The sequence below is a fragment of the Dromaius novaehollandiae genome, chromosome 6 (genome assembly GCF_036370855.1).
Source record: "Dromaius novaehollandiae isolate bDroNov1 chromosome 6, bDroNov1.hap1, whole genome shotgun sequence".
Taxonomy (NCBI): Eukaryota; Metazoa; Chordata; class Aves; order Casuariiformes; family Dromaiidae; genus Dromaius; species Dromaius novaehollandiae.
In genome coordinates, this window is record NC_088103.1 from 20,159,945 (window position 1) to 20,187,880 (window position 27,936).

General features: G+C 40.0%; 1 long non-coding RNA gene across 4 annotated transcripts in view; it reads right to left on the reverse strand.

The window, feature by feature from the left end:
• Nucleotides 1-27,936, reverse strand: part of LOC112993317 (uncharacterized) — a 591,392-nt gene that overhangs the window by 115,610 nt on the left and 447,846 nt on the right. The gene's annotated exons all lie outside the window — the stretch shown is intronic.

Here is a 27,936-nt window from a genome sequence, read left to right on the forward strand (position 1 = left end):
GACCCTTGTCTCTTTTTTCTCCTTGATCTGTTTCACAATGGTATACACTTATTCTATAATTTACCCACAGTTCAATTTTTGTTTGGTAGTTTGATCATGTCAAATCTTAATTTTCTAATACAAATATATATTTCTTTTGTCTGGCAACTGGTATTTCTAGTACGTACATCCTAAGGGCTTTGAAAGCAGCGAGAGTTCCCGGCCCCAGAGCCTGCTTTTACCACAGAGCGACCGTGTGGGGACTGTCCATCCCGCAGTGACCGAGTCTGGGGCTGCCATTGGCACCTGAACGGAGACCAAGTCATGCCTAATCTAGGTGTGCTGCACTGTCCTCCTCAAAGGACCTGGATCAGTGCTGCCAGCTTCAGGTAATTGTCAGCATATCATACACACAGCTCATCTCATATTTTGCACCAGATTCTGACCAGCAATTTGTTTTTTAAATAAAGAAGACACCCCAAAATACAGATTCTTTAGAAAAAAAGAGTTTGAAGGCAATAGCTTTCTTCTCTCTCACTTATCCTTCCCCTAGAAATCCAGAGGGTCCAACTGTATTCAGAAAAACACCCTGATGCGTCAGGCTCCTGGATCATCTCCACCACCAAAGGGTCAGGTTTACCATGCAGAGCCAAGAGGCTCCTGCCCTTCTGTCCTGTTCCCGTCTCCCACCACGAGGCTTGCTCAGCACCTCACAGGAAGCACAGCGCCCGGCAAACGAGCTGGTCAATAGGTGACTACTTCCCATACAGATGTTTTCCAAGGTAGGAGCTTGCCTACTGCTTGGCACAATTTCATTTCAGGGATAGTCATCAGCCCAACTCTGTCAGCTTCCTGGCTCTGGCCTTTAGCATTCCAGCATGGAGGTAAAAGCAGAGAACGCAGAAGAGCTGAATATTCAAAATAGAGCCTGGAACTTGACCAAAACACATGCAGAGACCTCATAGGCTCAGACAGGGAGATTTTCTAACATCACGCCCACTGAGGAAAATAGTTCCTAGCCTGTGCAAAGGGACCTGGTGGAAAAGGCTAGCCAGGGAATGCAGGTGCTGCTGTGCAGACTCACATCTGCAGCATTTGCAAGAAGGTAGATGAAGCTACACAGATGTGGTGAGCCTTGAACCCAGGGCCGTGCTCATCTGGGTTGGGGTCCTGTAAGCAAATGCTGGTCTCGGCTCTGCTCAGCAACTCCATGGCTCTGCCCATGACCATAGCTTCACATGACCTCATTTCATCTGGAAAACTCTGAGTTCTGGACAAAAACAGTTTGCCTTGAAATGACAGATTTTCTGCTGAGGAAGATATACTTTTTGCAATGTCCAGTTCACCAAATGTCAGCAGGGTTATCCAGGGAAAGCTGAACGAACCTGTTCACTTTCTCACCTGATCTGGTCCAAAGCTACTGGAGTTGCAGCAGGAAATAAATCTCCAGTGAGGCAAACGCTACTATTTCTGCATAATATGCTAGCAGTAAACTACTGACTGAAAGCCTAACTGAACGCCTGTTCCCACGTGAGACACTATGCACAGGTAAACCTGGGAGGGAGTGCTCAACTTCAGAGAGCCATTCTCTCTTTAATTTTCAATAGCCAAAAGCAACTAAAGAGCCTACCATTTGGTGAGTCACAGCATCGCACTGCTCAGTGCTATTCACAATTTGTTGACAGGGAAGCCAAACTCCAGTTGATTTCCAAGGTGGATGTTTGCACTGCTCTTGTTTGCGTATGAATGTCTCAGGAACTGAAAATTATTTTTGTTTCACAACTTTTCTCCCACAAGACAGATACCTCCCCGTACAGCCATCTGCTCTTTGCTGATGTTTTCAGATCTATCAGACTCAGAGATTAGATCTGGAGTGTCAGAAATTCTCAGTAGCGAATCCCATCTCACCGGGATAAAACTGGAGTTTGTATCTGTCTGTCTTTGAAGTCTTGTGCCCAGTTACTTCAGCAACACAACTTGGACTGCCTTTGGAAACATACCTTTAGTTTTTCAGTTTTTTGTTTTTATTACCCTTTGTCTCTATTGCTTTTTGTTATCTAATGCCCCAAGAAAATTTTGATGTCCAAAGTTTAGCATTTTCTCTTCTCAAATACAAACTAATAGGTGCAAAGATAAAATCCTAGACAGGCTGAGAAATAGTTAACATTTGATCCACACTTGAATCATTCGCAACCCTTTTCCTTTAATTCAGAAATTCCAAAATGATTTTAAAGAGCCATAGCTCCTGTCTCCAGATATTTGGTTGAAAGATTCATGTCTTTGATTTGTCTCCAATTCAGGCAGTTGTGTTTCTCTGGGTTCTGGAGTATACACGTATACTGGAGACAATACACTGAAGACCACAAAGAAATGAGCTGAAATATTTGTTTAACAAGTTGCTTGGAAATAAACCGGAAGATCTGACAAAGACAAGTACAGAAGTTTATGTTCCCTGAGTTTATCTTTCAGACTCTTAAAGAATAAAGCTATCATTACAGAGATGTTTAAATATCCGTATCTGCAGTTTGGAGGAAAGAAGAATTTTTGCTGAACTAGACATTGCAAAAAATTAAGTTAAAAGTATTTGCTTTCATTTTGTAAATTAGAAGCAATCCAAATTTTACACAACTTAGACAAAGAATTAATTTTTATTACATTCTAATGTACTGTCACATCAGTGAAGTGCAGCTAATTTTGGCAATTTTACTATAACTAAGTTGCTATTAAAACAATGGAACCAAAACCCCAAGTGTTAACTGATGCTAGCAGACAGCACTAACTACGACAGCTACTGTTCAATTTTGCAATCCCTGACCAAATTCATCTTGTTATGAGGTGTCTTTTTTCAGTTTATAGCCAGCAAGAAGTGAAAAGCCCAGGCCTGCTTAAGTTGCAAACATGTGAAATGTACCACATTTTGAGAAAACAGTCACACAGTTCTGAAGCCATATAGCTTGAAAACTATACTCTCAGTAATCCCATAACTTCCAGACAACGCCTCACATGCTCTCATTCTTGCTTAATAGCCTTATAAACATATTAGTACTAGCTCTGATCAAGATACCCCATTTCTTACTGTCTTGATAGATCCACTAGCCATTAACATCCTTATCTAAATTGTGTGGTATCTGAAAAATCATTAACTACCCTTAGGAATAATAAGAAATGAGAAAAAGAGAAACAGATGAAATTCACAAATGGTACTTCATTAAAAAGTTCGGGCATTAAAGAATTAAATAGTTTTGAACACAGAATCTGAGAGTAAGTGAACTGAGAAAAGGTAGGAATAGCCAATTTGAGACAGATATAGTCTTCTTACAGATAGCCAGAAATGGAGACATTTCCCTGAGTAACCAAAACCGGTATTGCTAGGGCAGAAGTTTGCCCTGAACAGGAAATTTTTATGACAGTATTTCACCGTATACTACTATGCTCTTGAAACCTATAGATTCAGTATTTTTATTTTTGGTCTCCTAGTTGTTAGGAGTTCAAACGAGGAGGGCAAGCTTTCTTGTGTACCATTACTTTTATTAACCATGGATTTATATCCACTACCAGGAAATCTGAACCCTGGGTGAAACAAGCTGCAGCAAGAGAGAAGGAAGCCTGCCGCTGTCGGCACGAGCTGTTTCGCACTGTGTCACAGAGGCATCTACTTGTCTTCCTCCTGGAATTGCTCTTATTGCACCATTTCTTTCTGTTACTAGAGCAGGGACAAATAACTCTAATGACAGTCATTCATTATGCATCCGTTCACTGTGGCATCATTATATTATAATCTGTATTTGAAAGGTTTTGGAGAGGGTTCACCAACATCAAGATGTGATGCATCGTTTTGAGTGGTGGTTTGTGCTTTATGTACAAATATCACCATGAGAAGCCTTCTCTGTACACCCACTAAACTACTGAGAGCTAAAAGAATGGGTACTCCCTCTTACCTGAAACTGGATGTAAAATATATGCTATTAGTGGGAGTGTCATGCAATGAAACTTATTTCTGTAGACGGGGTAAAAGGCATTACTGTAATGTCCGACTTCGCAGAGAAATACACTGCTACAGTAAATACACAAAGTGCCTACAACGGCAGCGACCAAGGGGTTTGTGCTATCGCCTCCTCTCTCTTCACAGAGACCAGTAGTCCAGGGAAAAGCTGAGGCTCCTGGATATTGTGATAGACTGGAAAAAACTGACTACTTTAGTAAAGTGAGCTAAGGCTATGCTGGAAATTTTGACCCTTGTCAAGTTTGTTGTTCTTAGTGGTTATGAGATTTGGTTTATACTGGTAAGTATTTATTCCTGTTGATTACTGCTTTGGTACTAATTGGTGCTGCTGGAAAGGGGCAGAAAGCAGCAGCTGTATGAGGGCTGGTGTCCTCGCAGGAGACACGACAACAGCCACAGAGCAACAGCAAGTCCTGCCTCAGAGCGCCGGCCCTGCAGGGCTGAGAAGGCAAAGGCAGAAGCACAGAGAAGGACGATTTGCCTAAGGTGAGCCAAATATATGGCCCTGCAAGCAGTAAAAGGCAAGACGAAAAACATTAGCTCTGATATTAGCTCTCACTGCTGCTCATCCAGCAGCCACGGATCAACATTTACACGTCTGCTGCTTGAATGAAGACAAAGGAAAAGTAATTTTAATGATCATGAGGCAAACTCTCCCACTCAGGTAGCTGCCTCATCCCATCCCGGCACAGCACCCACTTACCACGTCAACAAACACCAAAGCACGGAACAGTAGATACAGCTGAACATATTCACATATATCAGAAATTTTCAGCTTTGCTTTTTTGTTCTATTTTACACTGCTGCAACAACCCACATCCCTGATGGGCTTTGATTACAGCTTTAGCTAATTATATTAGTCAAGACATTTTGTCATACAGTGAATCAGATCCTCAACCGATTTAAATGAATGCAGCTGCACTGATGTTAGTGGAGATTTGCCTGTTTTTACCAATCATTATCTCCCCAAAAGTGAAAATACAAACTGCCATATACTAAAATATAGTTTTTAAAGCAAAGGGGTCTACTTTTGAAGGCTCCTTCCAATTTATTTCCTAGAACCTGCTGAGAACTCCTTTTGCACTTTAGAAAGCACAAAAAAGCATGCTCGCTAACACGGAGAAAAGGAGCTTGCCTTCAGTACAGTCTCCCAACATATCTTTCCCGTAGAAATCAAGCTTCAAGATTATTGCCACATCCAGAACTATTACACATATCCAAGAAATCAGCAAGTATGTCAGACTACTGGATCACTATTCTTATCTACAGAAGAAAAGAAATTTAAAATAGAGAACACTGCCTCACAGTTACCCTCAAAACCAGAATTCATCTTCAATGTCCACATAGGAATACCCATAAAAATATTATTTTTCTTTGTTTTTTCTTCTTTCTTTCCTTGTCAGTTCTGCTTGGTCTGGAAACAGTCATAAGCTCTGACGCCAAAAGATTCCCAAACCTAACGAATAAATCCAGCTAGAAGCAAACTGGCTTTGAAAGGCTCCAGTGTTCTGCAGCTATTGGTGTTTAGGGCACTGAATTTGCTTTTTCAAAAGCTGTGGCATGAGATAAAAGCAGATGACTTTATTCAGCTAGCTATAGCTTTTCCCAGTCTTTTTACACAAACAACTGTAGAAATTCTTTAGCTATCAGCACCTAAACATTCGAAGTATTTTTGGCAACATTAACCAAGTTAAATTTCAGCTGCTGTTGTTCTGTCTCATCCCTGAGGCCTAGAGAGACATCTTTACAGACCCACTCATTTTTTGTGGTCTTAAACCTTCCGAAAGAAAGGCAGCCTAACAGAGCTCTATTTCTGCTTTGGCACGTAGCTTAAGCTTCATATATCAGATATTTAATGACTTATTTTCCATAGCACTGCTGGCACCAGCCTTGCTGCCGCCGCTGCCTGTCTGTTTGTGCAGCGGTCCCTTAGAAACGCCGCGGGGCTGGCACAGCCGCAGCAGATGACACCCGCGCGTCGACGGCTGAGCATCGCGCCAGCCCCGCGAGCGGCGGCGCCTGGCTGTGCACGCGAGCCCAGCCCGCTCTCGCACTCGGCACCAGCGCCGAGGGCGGCCCTCGCTCTTTCGGCAGCAGCACAGACATCGCGACTCGCTCGTGCCTGCTGCTGCGTGCAGAGGAGGGGACGAGCCGGCCCCATGGCCGCGCAGGTGGGCGACGCGCAGGGGCTGCACGAGCCCTCGCCGGCGGGGCTTCCCGCGGGCTTTGCCGCCCTGAGAAGGAGTTGCAGCTGCACCTGCTTCTGCGCTTACTGTTTTGTTAGCGCAAAGCCTTGCCAGGCGTTTGGGAATGGCTCCTTTTGCCTGCGCTGGCTCTGACTAGAGATACACAAATAAAAAATTGCAAGTTATTCAGATGATTAGTACACGTTCTCTCGCTTGCCTGCCCATTTTGTCTATCCCGGAGTCAGCATCCTTTCTCAGAAGTGACAAAAACATTAGTGACAACTCATCATAATCATCTGTGCCTTTTTGCCATCTTCCTCCTTCCCCCAAAATAACACCAAATCCAATCCTTTCTACTACACCTAAGCAGAGAAAATTCTTTTCTCCTGTCTTCGCCTCAGCAGAATCTGGGACATTCTTACACTCTTATCCTCTGCTGAGAAAGACTGTGTTTGAGATCACTATTCTTTTTTAAATGGTGATTTTGTTGATTTTTCCACCATAAATCCAGATGATTTTGAACAGTTCAGTGTTCCACAATGGCCTGATTGTGTAACTCTAATTTTAACAGGATTATTCATGCAAGTGCTCTCTGTATTATGTAACAATTGCATAAGCATTGCTTGAATATTGCCTTAGGTCCCAGCTCAAGATTCCCCAAATCTCATCCTCCCACCCTGTTACAAGTCTTCATGCTACATGTGGCTGTAGTAAAAATTCTCTCCAGTAACTACTGCAGCTAATAAACCATTAAATTTGGATTCTCTCAGCTTTCTCATGCACTTTTTAACATTTGAGTTCTAGGGACTGTTTGATGGTCTGCTCTTGGGGTTTTTCTTTCTTTATTGTAAAGAACAGAAATGGAAAAGAGAAGGGGAAAAAAAACCCAAAACAAAGCAGTTTCTTCCTAGCTCCTTCCTGCAAGTGAAACAGTTTTGTTTTATAGCAAACACAAAGGGAACCACAGCTGCTCAAATGGATTTCTAGGTTTTGCCACTCTGAAATGGCAAGAAGAAAGCAAGGTGATCTTTGCTGCCTTCTCTTTGCTTCTCACTGAGACTTTTCTTTTATCCATGGCTCTAATCATTTTACTACTCTTCTAATAATCACATTGTTTCTGGGTGGTCAAAAGGTGAATAACAATGCTCAGCATTTGGAAAGTGCATTGCTCTGTAGGGACCAAGACTCATCATCCATACTAGCAACAGTAGTAAAATTAGAGACCATCTGGCCTATTTACCTGCTCATGGAGAAGCAACAGTCCCCAGGCCAGCTGGAGCTGTGTTTGCCAGCATTTTGGAAGTCCCCAAAGCTGAGATTAATGACCAGATGTTAGTGGAAGCTCAGCATCACCACCTCCGCTTCACACTCCCTATACCTTCTTGTCACAGTTTCAGTTGCCTTTGGGTGCACGGAGCATGGAAAAATGGCATCAGATGCTCCTTAAGCCCTGTTTTGAGTCATCCCAGAATAAGATGATTTTGCAGTGGTGGGGAAGGGATGGACTGTACCCATGAAATATTGTCTGCAAAAGTAAATCAAATCCGAATCTCATAAATATGCTTGGTACTTTGAGAGCTGCATGTTTGAAAAGGTGATAAAAATTCAAATAGTATGTACTCTTAGGCTCTATCTGCCCTAACAAATTTTCAGTTTTTCTGTAGAGTATCAGTAGTCCATATTCCGGGGCTAGACGCTATTTCTTTACTTCTGAGGGTGTTGTTTTTTTTTTTTGTTTTGTTTGTTTTTTTTTTTTTTTTTTGCTTGGCACCTCTATCACAGAACTAGTGCAATACAGAGAATGTCAGTGCATACAGTGACTATTTGCTGGCTCGGTGGCACAGATTCCTTCAAGAGGCAATATTATCAAATATAACGTAACACTTAGTGAACAGATGTGGGGTGCTGCACAGTGGGAGAATACATGCTGCTGAAACTGGGAATTACCGATTTGAATGTACCTGACACTAGGGCAAAACCCCTCAAATCTTCTGGTCTTTGGGAAACAAGATGGTAATTGTTGCCTAGTTCTACCCAAAGGCTGTGACTACCATGAGCCTCTTACCGGCAATTTTCGTGACGTGGATGGACTCCCAGCCAGCCTCTCTTCCCTGCACTGACATCCAGGTAAAGGCTGGGGAAAAACAGGTTATTAATAGGTTCTGTAGACATCAATAGGCACTACAGATCTGCCCTATAGATGTTTGTTCAGAAACTAATCTTTGGAAAAACTGGAGACAACATCCAGAAACGTTAATTTGACCTCCCTGCAGAGCACCAAATGCATATTTCAGGTTTCTTAGGGCTTCCCAGAAACGGATTTGCAATACACAAAATAGCTTCCTGCTCACCTGAGACTTGTCTCACAGAATTTATCACCCATCAAAATTATTCCATTGCAGTTCTTGCAACTGCTTCTCTTAGAGTAGGGAATCAGAAAGGGGAGTGAAGGAGCAATGCTAGAGACTCAAGTCAGACAGATTGACAGGACAAATTAGTTGGAAGGGATCTCCAGTATTCACCTAGTCCTGCCTCCCAGCTTCAAAGTAAGATCAGGACACTCAGGGCCCTGCCCAGTCTAGTCTGGAAAATCACCGGGATGCAGATTCCACAGGCTCCCTGGTCCAGGGCTTAAATACTCTCATTGTGATTTTTTTTTTGTTTATATTCTTGTTAGAGTTGGGACAAGAGATGTCCACTTCTCCCGTTGTCCAAGGACCAGTTATTTCATTGTAAAGGCAATCAGATTGGTTAGGCACAATTTGCCCTTGATAAATCTATGCTGGCTTTCCCCAGTCACCATGTCCTGGATGAAAATAAACATGGAAGACAAAAAATGGTGCACCAGTGGCAGATTACAGCCCACAGATTCCCAAGGATTCTACATACTGACCACAGTGACAAGGGTAAAGACAACAAATGCAAGAAATGAAATTACACGTAAAACACTCAGAGTCCTTTAACAACCCTCAAGACATTCAAATCCCAGCAAATTGTCAGTATGCATGCCTTTTTTGTACATGCAGAATGACAGAGATGATCATATATTTCCTATAGCAATCACTGTTTGTTAGAGACATACATTCCCAGTCTCAGAAATTCCATCCTAATATAAACCAGAGCATATCAGTAAATGCCAGAGAACCCTGCCTTCTCTCCATTTCAATTACTTCCAAATGTGTATGGTTTATCTGAAGGTATACAGGGCATCACAGCATCTCCCCATTTGGTAGTGCTTATGCAAGGATAACAAGAAATGCTGGCAGCTACATTAATTTAACAGGAAAAATGCATTAGCAACTCCAAAGCAGCCTGTGTTTTAGTCTTGACTTTATTCCTTTCTCAGTGCTTGCAGCTTCCTTTGCTCAGGCACACTTCCTGTTAGATTAAGAGAGAAATTTCACAGGCTAGCCAGTAACTAGGCAAACTGGAAAGTATTGCATCTATCAAATCATATTACCCTTTTCTCATCATAACTGAGCTGGTATGTTCTTCAAAATAGGAAAGCTGGTGGTTGTGCCTGCCTACGGACTGATCTACAGCTCTGCAGAATCAGTAGTAATGATCCCATTAACATCAGTAGGCTTTGGACTAACCCCCTCCTGCTCAAGTGCTGAATTTTTATGTGCATCACAGGATTTAGGCATACCCAAACTATGTATGTAAAAGTTACAGATCTTCTAATGCAGAAACATGTGCAAAATCTTCAGCTGGCTAAAACACACAGGGACCCCACACAGAAGGCAAGTCTGTAATGGGGTAGGCAAATGGCTTCTTCCCTGTCTTCCTGCCCCTGCTCTGCTCAAAGTAAAAGATCTCGTTGCTCATAAGGAGATGTTCCCTCAATCTCTGCATGTTAAAAAGCTCTTAAAGGTATTTTCCTCTCTTATTGGTTTTGTCTCTCTTGGAACTATTCCACTCTCCACCCTGTTGAAAAGCCTCAGTTCTAAAGAGACTTTGGTTCTGGAAAAAATAACGTGTTGAGCTGGAAAAAGGGAAGGAGGACAACAACAACTAGAGAGATTGGAAAAAAACATGACTATGAAGAGAAATGGTCAACAGGTAGTTTCCAGTTCCCAGGAAATATGCCTGTTCTAGAGTTTGGGCTTGGACCAATTCGAGTTGGTAGCAAGCACTTTTCAAAAAGATGCTGTTTCTATAGAAAATAAGCTGTCAGGACCCTACAGCTGCACTGACTGTCACTTCCTCTAAGCTTTGAGGTTCTCCAAATCTGCAGATCCTAGACAAACTGCCATAGTTCTCCCATGATGTCCAGACCCTGGAGACCACCCTCATGTTTTCAAGCCCTGCACCAGCGCTTTGCAGCAGGACATCAGTACACTGGAGAGGCACCTTGTGCTGCTTGGTGCCGTGCTGCAAGGCCAAGCTCATGGAGGCTCCCATGGTGGCTTCCAGGCTCAGCACTGGCTTACTGCCGTGGCAAACCCAGAGCCATAAACCCTGCAGGCCTATGGGCCTATTGTCTCATCAGGCCCATTGCTCTTTCAGCCTAGGAGCAATCTGCCTGGTGAGACCCCGAAGATTTCAGTTTTGGGGCAAAATCTTTGGACAGGCATTTCCCCAGCGTTAAGTATTCAGTCCTTTCAAGATTCCCGGTTCTGAGGTAAATCCTCCCGGCAGAATGCCCCAGGTCCAGTGTTCCCAAGCCACCGTGGCCCTAGCTCTCAGACAGGTTTCATCAGACTTTCATCAGCTGAATAAGCTTAGTGAATATGAAAAGCATTTTGATAACCACAAACTGTCTTGTGGCATTTGTTTGTATAAGGAAACTCATTTTTGTCTGAAATTTCTTGCCACCTCTAGCTTTATTTCTTACTTTCCTCCACAAACCACTTATAAATAAAACTAAAGCTTTACCAATAATCCTTGTCAGGTGATAGATCACAAGCAAAAACTACGTACATCTAATTTAAGATCTATTCCATTAGTTCTAGCGCAATTGTTTTGTCTTTTATGTATGTATTGTACTGTATTTATATTAAATTTATTCCAGTATATGAAATGAATTCATGAGACATCTAGTGAATGGCTATGCTTTGCTCCCAAATTTAATTAAGACCCGATCAGATAGCAGGTTGCACCTTCCACATAAATAACCACTGACCAGCAAACTAATTTATGAATATAAATGCCTCTTTCTACCAAAATGTGTTGTTTCTACAAAGTATCGCGGTTGTCTGTGAAACCAGTTAATAAATAGGCCAGTAGATCCTATCTCCACTTTGCACATACACAAGATACTGTCACCTACTTGTGTTTGTAGCAAAACCACAAATGCAGGTTATGGGAAAGTTTATACCTGAAGGAAATGCTTTACCAAGAACAAGTGGGAAAACAGAGACTGGAAAAAAGTTTTCAGTAATAATGAAATACTTTGAAAGAAGGGGGGGGGGAATCTTACAAGAACCGTTCATTTCTTCTGAGATAACCCTTGGTCTTGTGATCTTTGGGCAACACAGATGTGCTACATTTAGAAAATTATTCAGAAGTATAGGAAGTTGTTCAGTTTCTTGAAATTTAATTCCTAGTTCTAGTCCCTTATTTTCAGATCATCACTCCACAAAACACTACGAACATTACAACAGGTGAACCTTTGCATTCTGCCTCATTCAGACATCCCATTCCTAGAATAAATCCAAGTATGAGTTTTCCATAGCCTATAAAAGGTTTAACGAGGCCACGGTTGGGTTAGTACATTTGTTTCACACAGACGTGCACACACACAGATGTATTCTCTAACCAAACTTGAAAACCATGGGCAAAAAATACCAGAAGCCTTTGAAGCAGCACTAGTCTGCTGACCTGACTAGGACAAAGTACCGTGATAGGATGACAAGAAAAGAATCTAGAGCTGAGATTTCCCAAAGCACATGGAAAAATTTGTCCACTTGCAATGAAATTAATAGATAATGCGGCTACATGCTCTATTTGTCATTTAAAAAGCTCATTTTTCTTTTCTAAAAGCACCCAAGTTTCTCTCATGATTCTTCATTTATTTTTAAAATAATTATTTTAAAACACTTATTTTAGAAGTAAAAAAAGATTAATACAAAAGTAAAACACATCTATTCCTCTCAATTTATTTTCACATTTTTTTTTTTCTGTTTTACTGTATTTCTCCTTTTAAAACTCTGTAAAATGAAGTCCATAACAGACACAGCTGTTAGGCTCAGTCCCCATGACTGAGAAGAGTGCAGAGAAAACATCTGAAACACTCCAGCTTATGGGCTGACTGTATTCCCTGGCCATGCCATAGTTCAGAGTAGTTTACAAGCTGCCTTTAACACCACTGACTGAGAGAGACCTCAGACTCCTGCCTGCCTCCTAAAAGTATACAGCTGAGGATTCATTTATAGCAGCAGATACCTCAGATGAGATCAAATTATTTTTTAATGCAGAGGACACAGAGAATCTGGTTCCAAGATGCAAAGATAAACTTAATTGGTAGCTATTCTGCCAAAGCAGAAAACTTGAGTTTTAAATTTTAATTTATAATTTTGACTAGATGTTATGAATTAATAATTTTATTCTGTTATCACTGATCTGAAACTTCTAGGAATGGCATAATAGTTCCAGCTCCATCTTTCCTCAACTATCAAACCATCCATTCAAACAATCAACAAGTGCAAGTTAGCGCTGGGACAAATTTCCACAGTGTACAGAGCTCTCCACAGGAAACTGGACTAAAATTCAGCCTGTGTTGTTATATAGGTTATTATGCAATTATCAGTTGTCATCTAATTACAAAGAGCAGTCAGACAAGAGCCTGAAGACAAAAAGATCTTTGCCTCTCATAGCTTGAGAGCTGTATACCTTTGTCTGATACACAGTGTTAGCCTTTCCACATTCCTTCCTGCGAGCACCCCAATTCCTGCCTGGCCCTCTGAATTAGGAAGTTATGCTTCCAACATATTTTATCTTGACAAACTTCATTTTCAGTGCTTAAGGTCCTACCTGCATTTTTTTTCCATTGATGTATGTTTTTCTATGCAGCAAACCTCAAGTTTAACTGTTGACTAGAAAAACTTGTTAAAAAGTGAGTTTACCAATAGTAGAAACATTAAAATGAAATCATACCAAAAAAGATTATAGAAAACGTGCTTTACTATCTCGTACTATTAACAGGATATGAATATTAATGAGAGAAGACTTAACAGTGTTAATCAACCTGACAAAAAGCTGCAAAATAAGGTCTTGCAATAATAAACAATGCTTCCAGCTTGTGGCCTTTTAAAGCAGACACATATACGCCCTTTCTAAAAAATACCTGTAGCAGCAGAGGCTGGTGAGACCTGCAGGTAGCCAGGCATACGGGAGAGAAAACAACTGTAGCTACCTCATCCTTTCCAGCAACTTCTGAGGTCGAATTCTCTGACTGCCAAAGTATCCACGTCTCAGAGCATCTTCTAGGGTTTCTTGCAGGTAGCTGAAACTCCGGTGGGCGAACCTGAGGAGGGTCCAGTCCCTGCCGCACCCCAAACCTCATCCCTCACCGAGTCCCCTGCTCGGCTGTGCCGACAGCAGCGTGCCCGGCCGGCCGCCCCGTCACCGCCTGCACCAGGGGAGCAGGGCTCCGCACAGGGACACAGCCCCACTCCTGCCACGAGGGATGGGCTGCTCACGCAGACAGGACAAGCAGCTGAGCTTCCTCCCACTCCTCCACATCCACCCTGGTGCTGTCAGCACCCAGCCCGGGTGCTCGGCCAACGCACACCTTCGCAGCGCCTGCTGCCCACAGCAAGTGCTGCTGAGTGGGGCCACAACAACGGGACAGACTCTGCTGCCGCCACTTCGCCCCAGCAGCAGCCAGGGCAGCGTGGCCTCGCTGCTACTGATCTGGTCGGGCAGTGCAGGCAGGGACAGAAGAGTCTGCTTAAAAGCCATTTCTGGGTCAGAACTGGACTGACAACCTATTCCTAGTAATTTCTAAGTAGCATCCCTTGTAAAACTCATCATTTGTAATAAATGTTTGTAATTCCTGCCTTAGAGTTCAAGCATTCCTGGTGTTATCTTTTGCATTGTCCTGACATCCAAAGCTGTGGCCGTTCAAGAAAGACTGTCCTTATTCTGGTGTATGCACCATATTAGAAGATGGGCAGTCTGGACAGGCAAGGTCTGGTCATTTCTCTAAGTAAATAAAAAAGAAATATCAGGAGATTGACTTCAGAGCAATGGAGCCATGATATACAGTCATCTACAGAAAGTTAGTGAACCTAGTAAATGCTTGGTCACTAAGAGGATGGACTTTAAAAATTGAACCATATACAGAAAATGAAATAAAAAAGCTTTTACTTTTAATGGAATACCCTTTTGCCAATTATATGAGTGAGGTCAGCATATAATGGGATAAAACCCTAGATAGGCAGGCAAGAATAAAATTTGACCATCAGGATAACAGTTACATACTTCAATTTAACAAAATATAATGAACGCTTAAAGTCTAATTCTGACCTTCCCAGGGTTTAAGCACCATTGACTTCAACCCAGTGTCTGGCTTGTAGGATCCTTTTTTTCCTTTATACACACAGATGGTTTTCACTCCTGGATTTGCATGACATACTGCAGTTGCTACTTGAAGCGTTAGGCATGGATTATTGAACTACACCGGAATCCCAATTTTCTCTGCTGCAGGTTACTCAGAACAGAGTTTTCACTCTCATGCATGCCAGGCATTTTCCTCTGTTCATGCAATGATTGATATTCAACTCGATTATCTTACTCAGTGGAAAAACTTGGGAAGTCTCTTCCCCAAAAAGAAAAAAGTCTGGATGCCCTCCAGAAAATACATTATCCTTTTTTCTGTTCAGTAAGACCTTTTCTTCTTCCTCACCAACATTGTTACAGTTCTTCACTGTTGTACTGTTTAGTGTCTCTGAAAGAAGTGTCTAAACCTTTGTGTTTTTGTATTACAGGAAAGATTTGTACCTTTTTTTTTTTTTTTCATTTTGTGACATTAGAATGAATTGGTTTGAGGTTGAAACATTTCAAATCATTACCATTCACATTTTCTTGACCCTAAACAAAGAATTGTTTCCAGTTTAGATTCCTTCAAAGAGAGAACAAGGAACCTCATTAAGTTTACAAAGCTTAACCTCCTTGCTTTAAAGGACTGTGGAACAGTTTCTTGGGATTTGTTACAAGTACTTTACAAAGATCTGTTAATTATCTGATCTAAGTTTACATTTGTTTTATCTTCATTTTCTGTAGACTGTAGCATATTCATTCCATGCTGACTCCTTAAAAATGGTTATTAAAGCCACAATTGAGTTTTAAACCAATTCAAGTCAACTTTACACTGAACACATGCATCAATAGCATAGCACCGTAGAGCAAACTTCATGTGAAGGAAAGATGAGCCCGATGACATAAAGAGAGAGAAAGAAAATAATTCATCCGGTAGCGTAGATTTCTTTTACAGTAATTGTTAATATTTGTCTACAATAACTGTCTAAGCTGAGACTTCTCTAATGAGTACAAATCTTGTTGATTTTCACTAAGATCTATGTGTATAGCTCCCTGGGGTGTTTTGAAAATTATTCATTTCGGTGCCAATAAAAGTCTGATGGAGTTTGGTGCATTTTCTGTTAGCCTAAATAACAAGCTAAGAGTTTGTTTAAAGGAGTACTGAGCCTAATGGAAAATTACACAGACCAGACTTGTACTCCCACGATCCAGACGTTACAGTGCCGTAGAAGGCAGGCGGCCATGTCAGCAGGTTTTTTGGTATTAGTCTACCTCCGAGAAAAATTATTGCATTGCAGGACACCAGAGAGCTGTGAATGTTTTCCTTCATATGAGGTAAGGACAACTGAGGAAAATAGATGAGATTTTTCTTCATTTCTGTCAAAGTCCATACACAAAGAAAACATTTCATGTCTGAGCAGGGTATGAAGCAACCTGTCTAAAACAAACAAGTCTGTTTTATTTTAAAAAACATCAGGTATGAGATGGCAAGGACTGCTGCAACCATCTATATGGAATGATTCTGCAGAGTGGGTAAGGTACATTTGAAATGACAGGACAAGATAAATATAGCTGTATGTTACCAGCTTCCACTGACTCACAGAATATCAAGTCTGAGTGCAATCTGAGTCTTCTGCTACTGCTGAATAAGTCTAAAACAAACCCTTCTATGACCAAATGTTTAGAGGAAACTGCTAGGAAAAGGTACAATTCTACTTATGAATAACACACTTGTTTTTCAACCTTGGTGATGTCAATTAAAATTCCTCCCTCATGAATGAGTTAATTGTTTTAACTTTCATGGCAAAACCCCCCGTGTCTTAAGATTAAGGGAAGAAACCATTAATTCAGGGTTAATGGAAACTCCACATACACACAGATAAATTCCTCTCACACATCAAAAGGACATCAGATTCCAAAATAGGCCTTCTAGGGATGCTTAATACTTTGTTTCATAGATTTTACTGCTATTAAATATAGGGTTCCCTCTTGAAACCAGTGGTTTTGTTGTAGCTGGACTTTGCACTCTGACTGTGCCAAAGGTTTTGCTTATTTTCAGCAGTAGTGAATATCCAAATGCCAACAGCTATGACCTGCAGCTCTGCAGCCCACGAGCAGCCCACAGGCACAAGATGCTTCTTTGGGGGAGCTGACAGCTCAGTGGTAGTGGAAGAAAATTCCTATTGCAGCTGCCTGTACCACATGCCAAATGTGAGGAGCTCTACAAGAGAAACAAGCCTGGTAACTTGCTGTAGCACCATTGTTATTATTGCCTTGTAATATCACAGTATTTTAATGGACCATGTCAGAAATTTCTGTGAAGATGAACTAAGAGTTTCAGCTCATAAGCAGTTTCTAGATGGCACTAGATGGTGGTTTCCAAGGCACTAAGTTCCAGGTCAAAGCTTGGAGTTCAGGAAACCAAAAAGGTGACTAGGTTAAAGCTTGGAAGTATCTACACAGGTAAAAGGCTCTCTGATGCAACAAACAAAAGCATGATAAAAATCCATTGCAAGGCACTTTGGGGCAGAGTCTCATTTGTGGCCATATTGCACACATTTCCCACAGAGGCAGCAAAAATGAAGGTGCTGAAAGAGAAGCCATGAAGAGAATATCTAACAGCGTCAGACTAACTGCACTGATATCAATGACTAAATGGAAAATGATGCTATTAAGCTGTTTTTAGCAGGCCGTGAAACAGCTCAGTCCTTATTTCCTCACTGAGAGTGACTGTGGCTTTGCACAAGAGTTGCTCTGAAGTCTGTTGAGCCTGCAAAAAAAGGGTATTTAAGGTGTTTAAAACAGCACAACAGTTTGAGGACAATTCAAATCTGGGGAAGAACTGACAAGCAATCTATAGAGAAGAAGTTGTTCCATGAGCCCTGGAGCTAACTCATCGGGTTTCCACCAGCCTCATATCTTGTAGTTGATCGACTTTTTAACTCAATGTTACTGCAGTGAGGGCTCACCCTTATTAGACATCCAACCCTCAGTAAGTATTAATTGGCAAATCCGTCCTTCTATTGCTCCTTGTTTGAAAATAGATAATTCATATAAGAGAGCAGCTTTGGCTGACAAGTGGATTTGCTGATGTCTCAAATGGCAAAAAACACCAAAAGAAGTTTTTTCCAGCATTAAACATTCAAAAAAGGCTAGCCTGTGTAGATTTTCAATGTTTATTAAGAGTTGAAGTGATACTTCCTTTCATTACCTCTTCCCTTCAGTGGATATACTAATAGGATCTCTTCTTTTTTCATGACATATTAGAAATTCAATATGATTAAGAACTCTATTCACAGACCTGTCCAGTCCAAAAAGAAATACAGGTAAAGATGCTTACATAAACCTCATTTCCTTTGGAAATCAGGCTTAAAATAATTCAGATATTCAGAGAGGTGGAAATAACCTGAGGGACTGGGTAAACTTGGAAAGCACAGAGGTTTCCCAGTTGATTAGTGAATTATATCTGAAAATCCCTCATCGTACAAGAACCATTCTCCTGGGAAAAAAATAAATATTACTTCTGTGATTACCACACCACCACCTACTCCTTAAGGAGTATGATCCATGTGAACTGAGAGATGGAAGTATTATTTCTATTTAACAAATAGGAAATTCTGACACAGTTCACATTTACAGTACAGATTTCTTTGCATGTTCTGGGACACGTGGATTAATCTCTGAGCTCAAGTTTCCAGAGCTCCATGCTAATGCCTTAACCACAGAACCTTTCTTCCTCCTGGAAATAGTCAGATATGTGAACTCTTCCATGCAAGTAATCTCAACAGGGAAAGGTGGTATCTGGCAGCCTGACAGTAAACCATACAGGGAATTATGGATGCAGTTTATAAGAGAGAATTTAGACCAGCTGATTAGGTTCCAGATTTTTCTCATTGTGGACTCTAAAAAGCTAGAGAGACTAAAGCAAAGATACTGTTATGTAGTGATCAGGAATACTGGATGCAAGATGAAAGTACCCTCACACTCAGATGCTTAAAACAGTGCTCCACTATATGGACAATGGCAAAAAAAGCTATTGTGAGGAAAATTGTTATGTACACTTTTTAATTTAAGGAGCTGTCAACAGAATAAACTTAAGAGTTTATTATGGGAAGATTTAGAAAAAAACAATGTGCATTTTTCTTTTTAAATATATGCATGACAACTACTGTGATGGATTTTAGAAAGTGACTCAGCTTTGACATAAAGTGAGAGTGCGCTTTTTAAATATTGTCGCTCTTCTCTTTATAAGGGAAAGTCTTCTTTGGTATAGATTCCTGGCCAAATAATATTTTCACTAAGCTTTGGCTCTTTCCTTTTTATCAGCTCACAAGTGTTTTGTTTCTTTTAAAACATGTCCAAGTGATTCTTCTGCAGTACGACGAGACTATAAAATCTAATGGAAAGACTTCCATTGATTTCAAAGGGACCCAAATCAGACCCTTGTTGACTTCTGGGCAAAATATATTTTGCTATTTACACTGCATAAATTAAAAGCTTACCACCAGCCAGTAGAAAAGAAGGAAAGAGTTTCCCATTCTGCCTATTATACAGTTGCAAAGAGATATGTAAACAGGAAAAGAGAAAAATGAAGGTGTTATTTCATTTTGAACCAGAAGAGAAGCAGAGGTAACTCTGGATGGCTCCACTGATTATCCTTCTGTTTCAAAAGGAGCAGGAATTACATAGCCCAGAGAATTCTGCAAGGTATATGAGTCTTGGGAGGGTTCCTCTTGCTAAATTTAAGGTTAATGACATATTTCACTGCTTCTATCTTTTTATTCACTTAATTTCATTACTCTAACCTGTTTCCAAGTAAACATAATCCATTTTCTAAAATCTCATCTTGTGGTTGAAGTGGATGCTGAGCAGTCTGTCCTGGCACCACACATCTCCTCCCACCAGCAGCTGGAGAAGGACCAGCCCCACTCCAGCACTCAGCCTCCTGACACAAGCGCTGGGAAAACAAGAGGTGCCCACATTCCTCCGCAAAGCTTCATGGGCTGCTCTGGAGATTACAGACAGCATCTGGCATCAACATGGGATTCCCCACTGGGCAGCAGTGAGGAAACTCCCCAGTAGGTCTGTATCAGAGGCACTGTCCAAATGGCAGGAGAGGGCTGGTGCAGTGCCCTCATCACCTTCTGCCACAGGGAGGTGAGCTGCTTCCCGGACTATCAATGAAGGGCAAATGCTGTCCTCTCTATCCTAGAACTGCTGTTGTGATGTGGAACAGGAAACTGTTATCATTATGTCAGCTATACAGAGCACATTCAGCAATTTAAGAACTGTATTTTTTGTAGCATAGGGAAGAAGGGAACATGGAGTGAAGTCACACTTACTTCTAGCCTTGATTATAGCACTACCCTGTCCTCATCTTTCCTGCAGGGAAAAATGTCTTTAAGGAGTTTCTACGGTTTCATGCAGCATGAGCCCAATTTTCAAAAATCATATTAATTATATTAAGAGATAATAGATATTCAAAGGCTATTTTCTGATCCTTAAATCTGTTGCTTTGTTATGGGGGAGAGCAAAATCAGCCAGTCAGTCCTAGGACCACCAGTGGAGACTGCAGAGCAGGAATGAAGAAAATCCTTTATCTGCTTTTTCCATTTTTGAAGCTGCATTGGCTGGCTTCCATCACATTAGTAACAGCAAGAAAGTGAGGTCATTTTTCACTGCCTCCACCCTTCTATCCCAGTCTTCTGGGATGATGCTCTGCTACTGGGAATTCACAGATCAGCTTGAGAAACCTGCCATCCCTGAGAAACAAAAAACAATTTTCTATTTTTAGCTCCTTCTTTGTGTTTGGAAAAGGAGGGAAATTCAGGTGCCCTCTATATTTAGAGATGTCTTTTCCACTGCAGTCTGTCAAAACTTCTCTAGGGAGCCACTTCTGCCCCCACACAAATAGGTACTTCCATAGGTACTGAAGGAAACCAATGGACATTTTCTGTCTGTTCCACACAATCCTTGCAACAGCTGCTGTTTTTCAGTGGAAACAAAAAGCTATTAGGTACCTCTAAGTAAAATAGACAGGGAAATCCCACAGCCCATCTTTAACAAGATACATTAGACACAGTTAATCATGCTTTCTGAAAGCTATATAAGCAGCTAAATATATGCTGAACAGTAGGCTGAGCATTTGAGTCTCCCTCTGTGCACCAGCTTTTACACATTTAGGGACAACTCTGGGAAGGACCCATGTGAGTCCTAAATCCTTTCTACCTTCCTAGGACAGTATCCTGATTCTGGATCTGTTTTTACTCTAACAGGAGTAATTGTAGAGGATCCTAATAGAAATGCAATGTCAGAGTGTGATACACAGTCAACACCCTATGGCACTCTGTCCAAGCAGGAATCAAGAGGTGTAGCAACAGATGACTCATTTATAAATTTGGCTAATTTAGGTAAAGCTTCATGGCTCAAGTACTCCGTTCATTCTCAGCAATCACACCTAGAACACATTATTTCCATCGATAATGCTTTCTGGGATGTGATTTTAAATCAAGTCATCCATTTTAAGGCTCATCTGAAATGGCTGGCCATCCTTTTTAAATAATATCTTCTCACTCTTGATTCAGGAGGAGTGCCACCTACTGTCAGCAACAGCTGTTTCTATTTGCTTAATTAAATTTATGAAGAATCCTAACCACAGTTGGTGTAGTTTCAGGCAACTTTGCTTCAAGTGCAATCAGTGAAAATCTGTCTCAAAGAAAAAGGAGCTATTAAAAACCCTGGAAATGGCATGTGGCAGCCTTGAAAGATTCTCATTAAAATCTACCTGCCCATGATGATGCTGACTGATGAACAACTCCCCAGCACCACTGTCAACTGCCAGTCTACAACTCGTTCCTATTAAAAAAAAAAAAACAAACCCACAAACCAACCCAAAACCCCCCACACCACTCTGTGTGGATAAGCAAGTATTGAATTCAAAAGTTGAATTAGAAAGAAAAATGAAAAAAGCCCAAAAGCCTGTAGAAATATGCCTAAATCTGGACAACAACAACAACAACAACCCCCTACGTACAGGAAAGGGAAGTATTGCAGGATGAATAAAAATACCACTGCATTGTGAAAAGTCAGCTGCACGGCTTCATCAAAGTCTTCTGGAAAAGATTTACTATAAATTACACCTCTGCTCTATATACAAGCTTCATAAATGAAGTATAGGTTTTTAAGAAACATTTTCTCTTTCTTTTGTCAGGTCTGGAGTCATTAAACAGAGATTAGCTGGATAAATAGAGGAAGTGATTTTTAAACTGTTTGCAAACTTAATGTGAAGAGCCCAGCCTTGCAAATTATCACGTCTAATCAGAGATGCATGCTTCACTGCTTCAGTAATTGTACTAGTATTAGTCAAATTCTTGTTGTCTCCTCATTAGCCATGAAAAGGAGACTCAAGATGTACTTCATTAGAGTATCCTGAATATAAATTGTTAGTGTAAGGAGGAAGAGATGTATTGCATAGTGCACTGTATATAGAAAGAAAAATATTAAGAACATAAAACATATTGAATCATTCTGATGTTACACTGAATATATGGATTTAACAACCAAACCCCTCTTCTCTCTTCATTTTTACTGTCTCCTTATTCCCCCCTTTTATTTCCGGTGAGACCAGAGTACTTGGAAGCGTAATTTACAACTAATGCCACAAAAAAATAACAAAATAAATGCAACATACTATGTAGCCTTTGCTATTTCCTTAGCCAGCAGATTTCAACTTAATCAAGAGCTGTACCTTTATTAGAGACATTTGGTAGACTCTTGACTACTGGATAACAGGTAAAGGTGATCTAACTTGCGTTAAACATAGATCAATCAAACGGTTTAGTCCTTTGATCAAAGCATTTAAGTACATGTTCATGTCCTTCTTTATTCAGCAATGTCCTTAAGTACACGCCTCTAAGTCAAGAGAATTTAAACACATGCCTAATGTATGAAGCATGTACTTAAGGGAATTGGGGTTTGAAAAATCCTGCTTGAGTAGGGTTTCCAGACAGGTCTATTGGAAGTGTAGAAGTAAAAACATTTCCAAGAATTTCAGTAGAAGCAGAAGCAAAATGAATTCCCATTTACTTTTTCATAGTTATTTTTGTTGGTGTAAAACAGTCTGAAATATTTGTACTACTCAACAATGGTCAGGGATGCCACAGTTATGCAGGTCAAGAAACTGTTACCAATAAATACCTCCTACCTCTGTACTCCAACAAAGATTTAAAAGAATCCAACAGCAAATAATGTGCAAAAACATACCTTTTACCCCTTGAACACCATGGTCTCAAAATCATCATGAAATCAGATGTCTGCAAAAACTGAAAATCTAAGCCAAGACTGGTCTAGCATTTTTTTGTATGGGAGACTAGGTGTGAGGGCAGAAGACTGTGCAAGTAATTCATAAAGGGGAGTTAAGTCCATAATGTAATTGTTCAGTAACTCTGTTTACTGAAAGAAAAAAGTGGGTTTCTAGACTTGAGGTTTAATTCCTATTCTGTTATATCCTCTCAGACCACAGGTCTACCCTCATCCAATTTCGCCCTCACCCCTCAAAACAATGACTAAAATCTTCAGTTTATTATTTATTCTCATTTACACAGCATGAAGGAGCTCATCATGGATAGGACCCCATCTTCCAAGATATCTTGGAGAAAAACAGAACTCTAAAATACTTTCTGGTTTAAAAGTGTGTTTCTTTGAACAATATTAAAACACTTCAGCAACCTCTCATACAGGATTAATGAACATAAAAAACAAACCTCCACACTACAGCAGAGCCCTAAAGTGGTTTTCTGGAATTTAATTAGGCTAACCTTCTTTTCTCTGCATTGGTACCACTCTATAATAAGTGCAAATCATTATTAATTCCTTTGGTGTTCACTATAACAACATTAATCATGATGAACTCTTTTGCTAGTAAAGTGTATGTAATATGTAATTCCACAATAATTTAGCATTAACTTGAAATTAATTTATAAAATATATTATGTCACCACACACTGAACACTTGTAATACACCTCATTGTCATTAGTATTAGGATAACTTACAAAAAATACATTGACTACCAACACAGAAACTTCTCAAACACATTTGAGGAATTAAGTGCAAGATATTAATGATTATTTAGCAACTTTTTGAGAAACTTTAGTAGGATCATTATTGGAAATTTAGGATTAAAATATCATCTATGGAGAAAAACACCTGAGTCCCTTGCATTGTTGTGAAACACAATCAAAATTTCTAGCTTAAAGTTGATTGAAGTTTGGCATTTGAAAGAGTTTGAGGATGTGTAGGAAAGAATTACCTAGCCAATTAAGAGAAATATATATAATAAAAAATTAATGGTAACTGGAATGTGCTGGAAGAATAAAGTGACATTTGAAAGTACTGCTGAGTATCCAAGAACTGACTAGATGATTTGTGATACTAAGAAATGATAGGGTTCGAAATTGTTAGCTCTTGGTTTACTTTATGGAGTGACTGGAAGATGCTGAGAGTTGGTTTGTTTTTATCAGGAAACATTAGTGACATAGTATTATTATAGGCTGGATCACAGCTCAGTGAACCTAATAGCTTTGACCACTGTCTCTCACCAAAGATGATATGAGGGAGTTAAATCACTGTCCCAAAGCAAGAACAAACCAAAAACTGCCCAAGAATTAAAGTTTTCCAGACAGAAAAGTTTGGTTCTGCATAATTTTGGGAAGAGGTGTGGAGAGGGGGCATTTTGGTGCAACAAAAACCAGAAACGAAAGCAAATTCAGGCCCGCTTACAATGATTGCTGATATAGGGCCCCCAGAAGAACTGTGATATTGAGCTTTTTGGTTCAGTGCTAGTTAAGAAACCTTATTTTTACAAGAGAATTGTTTCCTGCTTTTTATTTCTCCTGAATTCAAGAAAACCCCAGAACTTCTGTATATTATCTGTAGGTAAACAATGCTGCATCAAAGAACTTGACTTGATCACTAATTCCTTCTCCCTGTTAGGATGACCTAAAGAACACTAAATTTTAGCTAGTCTCTGCAGTTTAGAAGGATTTCTCTGACTGCATAAAAAAATATAGTGCAATGATTCCTTATAGATGAGCTTTGGAGCAGACAAAAAAAGAGGAAGATACAGAATAAAAGTACTTGTCAAGTGACATATCTTGTTGTTATAAATGGCAAAGTGATTAAGTTTAAGACATTATCAGATACTGAACATATGAAACATCCTCAGTGAGTGATACTAATGGAAAAATAGTTTTGTCTTTCCATAAAAGATTTGTTTTCATCACTGGACAATGCAAAAATCTCTGTATTAAAAATTCACAAAGGATGCATTTGGAATCCTTTTATCTGTCTGTCTCAAGTATTTCTAAGGTGCCAATCACTGTATTATCTAAATGCATTAACAAAGTAGCTAGCTTTTACTAAATATAAAAAGAGATTCCAAAAGAATTCAAGATCAAAACAGCCTTCTGCCAGCCACAGAAAGTCCTCCTGCGTTCGGGAAAGGTTTCTCACGACAGCTCTGCGGAGCTCTCCAGGGCGCAGTCAACATGCAAATGACACTTCTCCATTTTCATGGGCCACAATGTTCAAGCTGATGGGACCTACACAACCTATAGCTTTGCATAGATCTACAAGCTCTACAGTTGCTTATATTATAGTTTCTGGACTATGCTACAGCTGATATAAACAGTGAAGCAACAAAACATGTAAGCATATGTTATGCGTAATGAGAAGGAATTGAAGCATGTGTTCTTACATTTTGCTGAAACCAGTCCCTCACTGATGGGCAGATCTTCAGTGTATTTTCTTTTATATCAGCATTACCTCACCAGAGTTGCCTTTCCTTTGAACTTGTGCAAGTAAAAAGCAAGAATTATGCTCCATAAATTTTAGGTGTATTGTCAGGTCTTTCCCACCTTAGATGAAAAAAACTGGGCATGTCTGTTACTATATGTAATTACTTTTTCATAATTCTGAGCATTGACTGCAAAAAATGGTTATTTAAACAATTTCTTTCAGTTCAATACTTAAAACTGTATTTTGCACTTAAAAATTTAATTTATTTACATAAAAGGAGACTCCACTTTGAAAAGAGTCAAGGTTTCTATACCTCATCTTTTTTCTGGAATGATTTAATGATGGATAAAATAGACAAGAAGGATCAGGTCTTTTGCTGGTATATATTGCCAGCTGCAGACCTTGAATCACAATGAAAATATAAAAGAGGAAGGTATTTAACTACAGGAGACCCTTTAAGAAGTTACCACTTAAAGTACCACCAATCATGACGCTGTAGTTTTGCCGGAGCTAAGCTTTGTATTTAAAATGTTGATTCATCCATTTTGTTACATACAGTGAACAGAGTTAATGCCTCCCCAAATCATAATATTTATTTTTTGAAAGTACAAAATTTTTTGAGCAGTTAATGTGTATATGTATCCAAAAGACTTACATTTAATGTCTCCTCAGACCTGCTGTTTAAAGTTTGAACTTGACTGAATTCTACTTATGTTCAGTATCAGTGATAATTCTGTGATAATTTATAATTTTCTAGAAACAAACAAACAAAAAAACTTCGAGTGTGGAAAAATACTTGGTATTTAAATTGTTTCCCTAGTCATATTGGAGAGCTCTTTCCCATTCGGCATTTTTCTGTATGCTTCCCTCATCAGTACTGGAGTTTAACTGTCAGAATTAGAGGGGCAAATTTCAATTAGTCTGACCCTCATTAGGGGAGATACCAGGGCTCTTAACTGCCACAGCTCAGCACTGGCCTAATTCCAGCACCACTTCTCATGCTTTGTTCTTCTTGCTTGCTCTGCTCTTTTCCTTAATATTCTCTCATTTTCACTCACTTTTTTCTGTGTCATTTTTCCCCCTCACAATTTGCATCACTTTTGTGTCCTCCCTCTACCTTCTCTTTCCTCCTGAATCCAGTATTTAGCCTACAAATCACTTATTTCCTCCTCTTCTATTTTTCCATTTCTCTTAAATTTTCCTCTTTGAAGATGACACTTCTTGTTCTATTGATCAACATTTAAAAAACAGAAGAACTGCAGCAGACTTCCTCCCTGTACAAACTGGGTTGTTCTTTAAACGGACTAGTTTTTACTGCAATTCAAAATACTTTCCCACTGATGCTACAACTTCGGTCAACTCAAGGTCATAAAAAGTAGCTTATATATTTTACCAGTCTAGTGATTTTAAGTGTTATTCTCAACAGATGTGAGCCTGAATTAAAGTTTCCAACACATACCAGAAATCATGGCTATTGCTCAAAACAAATTACCTATTCCAAACCACTTCATGACAATGTCATTTCAGGAAAATGGTATTTCTAGGTATTGTATCAAAGCCCCAGACAAGCAACATTTGAAGCTCTACCTAGTCATAATGCTTTATGCACTCGATAAAACTATCTTTTATACGCAAGTGTTCTTTCATTCTTTAAGAACTATCCATACATAGATTCCTTTAGGGCGCAGGACAGCAATGAGCTGTTGGACAAAAGTATCCCAAGTAGCAATTTTAGTCAAGGACATAGGATTAGATTCTTATAGAACAAATGATGTAGGTAGGATCTTTGATATTTCTACAGAGAACAGATAGCTCACAATTTTAAAGCCTCAGTAGAAAAATACCACATTGCTTGCTTAAATTAATTTTTTTTTTTTTTTTTAAAACAAAGATAGGAAGGATTTCCCAACAATTGGCAGTGAACTGAAGCATCCTTTTCTGTGGAATAGCACATAAAGGAAGAAGCTGAAGTCAAGTATATGCAGGAATTGGGCCAGGTAACCTCCACCCCACACTCTTTCCATAGCACAGAACTTTGCGCACCTGAAAGAAACAGGAAGCTTCCCAAAATTACTACACATAAACCTGGCTGAGGCAAATGAGCACAGCTCTGCTGTTATCCTGTGTACTTAAAGGAGCAAGAATTCACATATATGGTTAAAATGTTAAATAATCACTGCATAAAACAACAAAACCTGCTTGATGCAAGACACTGCCCTCCTGTCTAATCCACCCTTGTAGCTGTTAGGTCTGCCTTCCAAAACCAGCGGTTTTCTACAATCTTCACCTCTTGTCAGTGCTCAATGACAGTTACTTATTTGTCTGCTTGTTTTGAATGTCACATATACCAATCAATTAGCAGCATGTACACATAATCCCCACCTATTTATACATTTCCAACTGCAACAAAAGAAAGCTCAGCAGGCCGTTAGCCAAAAAAACCACCTAAAAAAGGCAAATGAGTTTCAATCAGTGCCAGGGTTGGGATT